Here is a 6,353-nt window from a genome sequence, read left to right on the forward strand (position 1 = left end):
TAAGTGCAGTATGCTCCCTTGCTCAATATCCAGAAGATCATCAAGTCTTCATCAGTGAATTGGATCAGGAATACATTCCAAGAACATATGAAGAAGCTATGCAACACAAGGAGTGAGAGAATCTGTTGTAGATGAGATGGGAGCCATGATCAGAATGATACATGGTTTGAGACTGAACTTCCAAAAGAAAAGAAGGCAGTGACAAGCCGGCTTCACTACACTACTATCAAGTATGGAGCCAATGGAAAACCAGAAAGAAAGAAGACAAGACTGGTTGCAAGGGGATATACTCAAGTGTATGGTGAAGATTATCTAGACACTTTTGCACCAGTGGCCAGCTTCACACTATAAGATTCTCTTATCTCTTGCTGTCAATCTTGAGTGGGATTTATGGCAGATGGATGTGAAGAAGGCCTTTCTTCAAGGAGAATTGGGAGGATGAAGTCTACATGAGACCACCTCCTGGTCTTGAGAACATGGTGAAGCCAGGAAATGTTCTCAGATTAAAGAAGGCAATTTATGGCTTGAAGCAATCTCCAAGGGCTTGGTACCATAAGTTGAGCACCACGCTCAATGGAAGAGGCTTTGTCAAGTCTGAAGCTGGTCATACCCTATTCACCCTCACTAGCCAGCAAGGAATCATTGTCATTTTCATCTATGTAAAGACATTTCTTTCATCACAGGCAGTGACAAAGAAGGGATCATCTCGACCAAGTGTTCCTTAAAGGCTTCATTTGATATCAAGGACTTGGAGAGCTCAAATACTTCCTAGGTATCGAGAATGTGTAGTCTAAGGAAGGGTTGTTTCTAATCTCAAAGGGAAATACAACACCCTTGACATACTAAATGAAGGCTGGAGATTCTTGGTGGAAGAAAGCCAGCAAAACACCTCCTAGAGGAGAGGATACAAAGTGATGGCGTGAGGGGAGATTGGAAGACAAGTCCCGGACAGATTGCTATAGCTACAAGAGGCATATGAGACTAAGAAGACGACACACATGAAGCGGATGCATTGATGATGCACGAAGTGGTATATCGATCTGAACGAAAGAAACGTGAAGCCCAATGAGTTTGAAACATATACGAGTAGAGACAACATATGGTACTTTGACAATGGCGGGAGTAATCATATGACGGGTAATCGACATTACTTCAAATCTCTCGATGAAACCATTACAGGAAAAGTTAGGTTCGGCGATGACTCAAGGATTGACATCAAAGAAAAGGGATCAATTCTATTTTGTACGAAGAACGGTGATCGAAGACGGTGGCAGATTGGCAGTGTATACTTCATTCCCGAGCTTAAAAGTAACATTATCAGCCTAGGACAGGCTACTGAGTCAGGCTTCGATGTCCATATAAAAGAGGAATATCTTACTCTGCATGACTAGGATGGTAACTTGATCGCTAAGGTAAAACGATCACAGAATCGCCTGTACAAAGTTATGATGGAAATCGTCGAGAGTGAGTGCCTCCAAGCCATTGGACAAGATGATACTACAACTTGGCACGCACGGCTTGGTCACATCGGAGCTGAATCATTGCAAACTATGGTCAGAAAGGAGCTTGTCATCGGATTACCTAAGTTAACCGTTGAAAAGGAAACATGTCAATCATGCTTACTTGGCAAGCAGGCAAGACACACGTTTCCGCAACTTCATATCGAGCTAAAGCAATCTTGGAACTTATGCACAGCGACTTTTGTGGACCAATCTCCCCGTCAACAGCATCAAGAAGCAGATACATCTTTGTGATTATAGATGATCATTCCAGATACATGTGGTCTATTCTCTTAAAAGAAAAAGGAGAAGCGTTTGAGAAATTTCGAAATTCAAAGCGAGTGTGGAGCTTGAGACTAAAGCTAAGATTAAGTGTTTCAGAACTGATAGGGGCGGTGAGTTCACATCTACAGCGTTCAATGGTTTCTGTGAGGAATCAGGAATAGTGCGACAATTAATTGCTCCGTACTCTCCGCAGCAGAACGGGGTCGTCGAGAGAAGAAACAGAACTCTCATGGAGATGACAAGAAGCCTGCTGAAGCATATGTCATTACCGAATCATCTGTGGGGTGAGGCTGTGCGTCATGCTACGTACCTCATCAACCGAGTTGGTACGAATTCTCTGACTGATCAGACGCCGTACGAGGCTCTAAAGGGGAGAAAACCTAATATTGAGCACTTGCGAATCTTTGGATGCATAGGCTATGCGAAGGTCGACACTTCGTTCCCAAAGAAACTTGATGACAGATCAAGGACTTTGGTTCATCTAGGCACAGAGCCGGGCTCTAAAGCTTACAGATTATATGATCCATCTCGTAAACGAGTAGTAGTAAGCCGCGATGTGTGCTTTGATGAGAAGAAGACGTGGGAATGGACATCATCAAGCTCTGAAGAAGACAAACCAGGAACGTTAGTGATCTCGTTTGGCCAATATGGAAACAGAGGAGTAAGAAAAGATGAAGATAAAGAAGAAATAGAGGAAGGCAATGATGAGACAGTCGAAATAGAGCACAACCTACCCGATAACAGTAACGATGATGTAACTGAGACAAGTGAGTTGAGAAGATCTACAAGAGTAAGTAAGAAACCAGGGTACCTTGACGATTACGTTTGCCTAGCAGAGGAGGAAGGAGAACGTCTGTTGCTGTTGATAAACGAGGAGCCATGGGAGTTTAGAACAGCCGTAGAAGAGAAAGTGTGGAGAGATGCAGTGAGGAAGAGATATCATCGATCGTCCGGAACAAGACATGGGATTTAGTCGAGTTACCACCTGGAGCTAAGGCCATTGGACTCAAGTGGATATTCAAGATAAAACGGAACTCGGATGGGAGTATAAACAAATATAAATCCAGGCTTGTTGCAAAGGGATATATCCAAAGGCATGAGATTGATTTCGAAGAAGTATTTGCTCCAGTGGCTCGAATTGAAACCGTTCGCTTCCTCATTGCTCTGGCTGCATCTCACGGATGGCAGATACATCACTTAGATGTTAAAACTTCTTTCCTCAATGGAGACTTAAAAGAAGACGTTTATGTCACGCAACAAGAAGGGTTTGTAGTTGAAGGCAGTGAACACAAGGTCTACAAGTTACACAGGTGCTTTACGGTTTAAAGCAGGCTCCAAGAGCTTGGAATGAGAAGTTAAACAAGGTGCTTGGTGAGATGAAGTTTATCAAGTGTTCAAAAGAACCATCATTGTATCGAAAGCAGGAGAAAAAGCATCTCCTACTCGTTGCTGTCTACGTAGATGATCTCTTGGTCACAGGATCAAGTATTGACATGATAGAGGAGTTCAAAGCGGGAATGTCAGCATGTTTTGAGATGAGTGATCTCGGGCTGTTAACCTATTACCTAGGTATTGAGGTCATTCAATACGATGGAGGGATTAAGATTGTGCAAGAAAGATATGCAAAGAAGATATTGGAGGAGTCAGGTATGAGTGAGTGCAACGCTGTACAAGCTCCAATGGACTCGGGACTGAAGCTCTCTATGGCCAAAGACGAGAGATCAGTAGACGAGAAGGAGTACAGAAGGCAAATAGGGTGCTTACGATATCTGATTCATACACGGCCAGACTTGTCTTATGCTGTGGGTGTATTGAGCAGATACATCCATGAACCAAAAGTATCTCACGCAGGAGCCCTCAAGCAGGTACTTAGGTATCTAAAGGGATCAATTTCCTATGGTCTTTCGTACAAGAAAGCAGGTAGGAGAGAACTAGAAGGTTATGTGGACAGTGGACACAATATCGACGAGGATGATGGAAGAAGTACCACTGGTCACATTTTCTATCTCGATGACTGTCCAATTTCGTGGTACTCAACGAAGCAAGAGACCGTAGCTCTCTCATCCTGCGAGGCTGAATTCATGGCACCCACCGAAGCTGCCAAACAGGCGATTTGGTTGCAGGAGTTACTAGAAGAGGTCAGTAAGGAGACGTGCAAGAGAACCACCATCTACATTGACAACAAATCAGCGATAGCATTGACAAAGAATCATGTTTTCCACGGATGAAGCAAACACATACACAAGCGCTATCACTTCATAAGGGAATGCGTCGAGAACGAGCAGATAGAGGTCCTTCAGGTGCCTGGCAACAAACAGAAAGCGGACATACTAACCAAGGCACTTGGAAGGATTAAGTTCAAAGAAATGCGAGACCTTATCGGAGTTGAAGAAGTGAAGAAAGTAGACTTCAAGTTTAAGGGGGTGATTGTTGGAGGTAAACTTGAAGTTTGAAGATAACTTAGAGAATAAGTTATCATAATCCTATTCGAGTTATGTTTAGGATAAAATAGGTTTTACTAATATGTTTAGGATAAATATATCTCTATATAAGAAGATGGTGAGTTGTGCCATGAACTTGTGAGATTAGAGATTATTTGTGAGAGCTTAGGTTTTGAGTGATTTTCCTAAGTTAATAAGAAGAGAGTTCTTATATAATTTTGAGTGCTCATAAGCTAAGCTAATACTGCTGCTTCACATTATGAGAAAAACAATCTAAAAGGTAAGCGGTGAACATCTTTTATGAGCATTTTTCTTACCTTCTTCTTGTCTCTGAATATGGTTTTTGTCTACGTCATTTGAATAATTACTAACACTGTTGGGTTGTACACTTGCCGTAGACTCACTTAGCAATGAAGAACATGTATCTAGGCCAAGGAAGGGGGATGAAAAAGAAACAGAGGCTGCCAAAGAAAAGGAGCGATCCAAGGACAAGTACATGGGGAAATCTATTCAGGAGCTTGATCTCTCTGATTAAGTGCGTTGCACTCCTAGCTACCGCCTCCTCCCTTGGGATGTAATAAATAAGATTTTTCAGAGTTCTATATATGGGCATTTTAACTCTACTCACTCTCATATCTTTTATTTGCAGTATCCACTGCCTTCTGTGCGCCACAGAGAGACATCAGAAGCTGTTGTCTTGAATGATCACTGGGTTTCTGTCAATTCAGCAAGTGAAGACTACTCTTCTAAGCACATGCGCAGAAACAGATATGAGGAAAGCTTGTTTAAATGTGAAGATGACAGGTGCCGTTTTACAATAAAATAGATAATAGTTTTTGTACGTTGTTAGTTGGTTACGTGCTTCTTCTTGCTACAGATTTGAGTTGGATATGCTGTTGGAATCTGCCGAATCTGCAGCGAAAAGGGGAGAAGAGTTGCTGAATAGTATCATTGAGAAGAAAATAAGTTTAGAAGAGGGCTCCTTCTTGGTTGAAGACCATTTCACAGGTCTTTAGGTCCTTTAGTGATTGCAGCTCTGTCTCTCTCTCATTTTTCATCTCTTGTCTTAACATTTTTTATTTTGTTATTACAGCCCTAAATTTAAGGTGTATAGAGCGACTTTATGGGGACCATGGTGTTGACGTGAAAGAGACAATACGTAAAGATCCAGCGGCTGCACTTCCTGTAATTCTAACTCGTTTGAAGCAGAAACAAGATGAATGGACAAAATGCCGCGAAGATCTTAATTTGGTGTGGGCAGATGTGTATGAGAAATACCATTACAAATCACTTGATCACCACAGCTTCTCTTTCAAGCAGCAAGATTCTAAGTTCTTGAGTGCCAAAGGTAAAAGCAAACACTATTACAACACGTTCAGATCTTTTGTTATATAAGGAACCCATGACAACTCTTCCTCACCGTTTATTGCATACATTTGTTTCATTTTTATATTTAATCCTTTTGCTTGAATATTACCAGCGCTGGTGTCTGAAATCAAGGACCTGAAAAAGAAGTCTCAGAAAGAATCTAATATTCCTCACTTGGAATATGAGTATTTGGACAGAAGTATTCATGAGGATCTGTTCAAATTAGTCCAGTTCTCGTGTGAGGAGATGTGGTCTAACAAAGAGAAGATGGGTAAAGTTCTGAGACTCTGGAACAGTTTCCTGGAGCTGATGCTTGGTGTTCCGGCTAGTAAAGATGTTACCACCACCTGCTGTGCTCTAAAACCACCCCAGAAAGATGAAGAAATTGGAAATGGAGCTGCTGATAAAAGATCAGGAGATGTTGATGAAAGAGTATTCTACGGGAATGAGGACTTTTATGTTCTATTCAGGCTTCATCGAGTGGGTTCTCTCACTCATTTCTTATAATTTGCGTTTCTCAGATTACAAAGCCCTGAACACTCATAGTTGTAACGATTTTTAGTTTTGAAATTTCCAGATCCTGTACGAGAGAATTTCGTTAGCAAAAACATATTGCACAGGTGGTGGTGAAATGAATGGGCCGGGAGAAATACAAAAGATACTGCTGGTTCACCACATCCTTATGCAAGGCATTCCCTATAAGCCTAATCGGTGTAAGATATTACAATTTGGTCCTTTTTTTTGTATATAAACACCATCC

This window comes from Brassica napus, chromosome C9 (assembly GCF_020379485.1).
Source record: "Brassica napus cultivar Da-Ae chromosome C9, Da-Ae, whole genome shotgun sequence".
In the NCBI taxonomy this organism is placed as follows: domain Eukaryota; kingdom Viridiplantae; phylum Streptophyta; class Magnoliopsida; order Brassicales; family Brassicaceae; genus Brassica; species Brassica napus.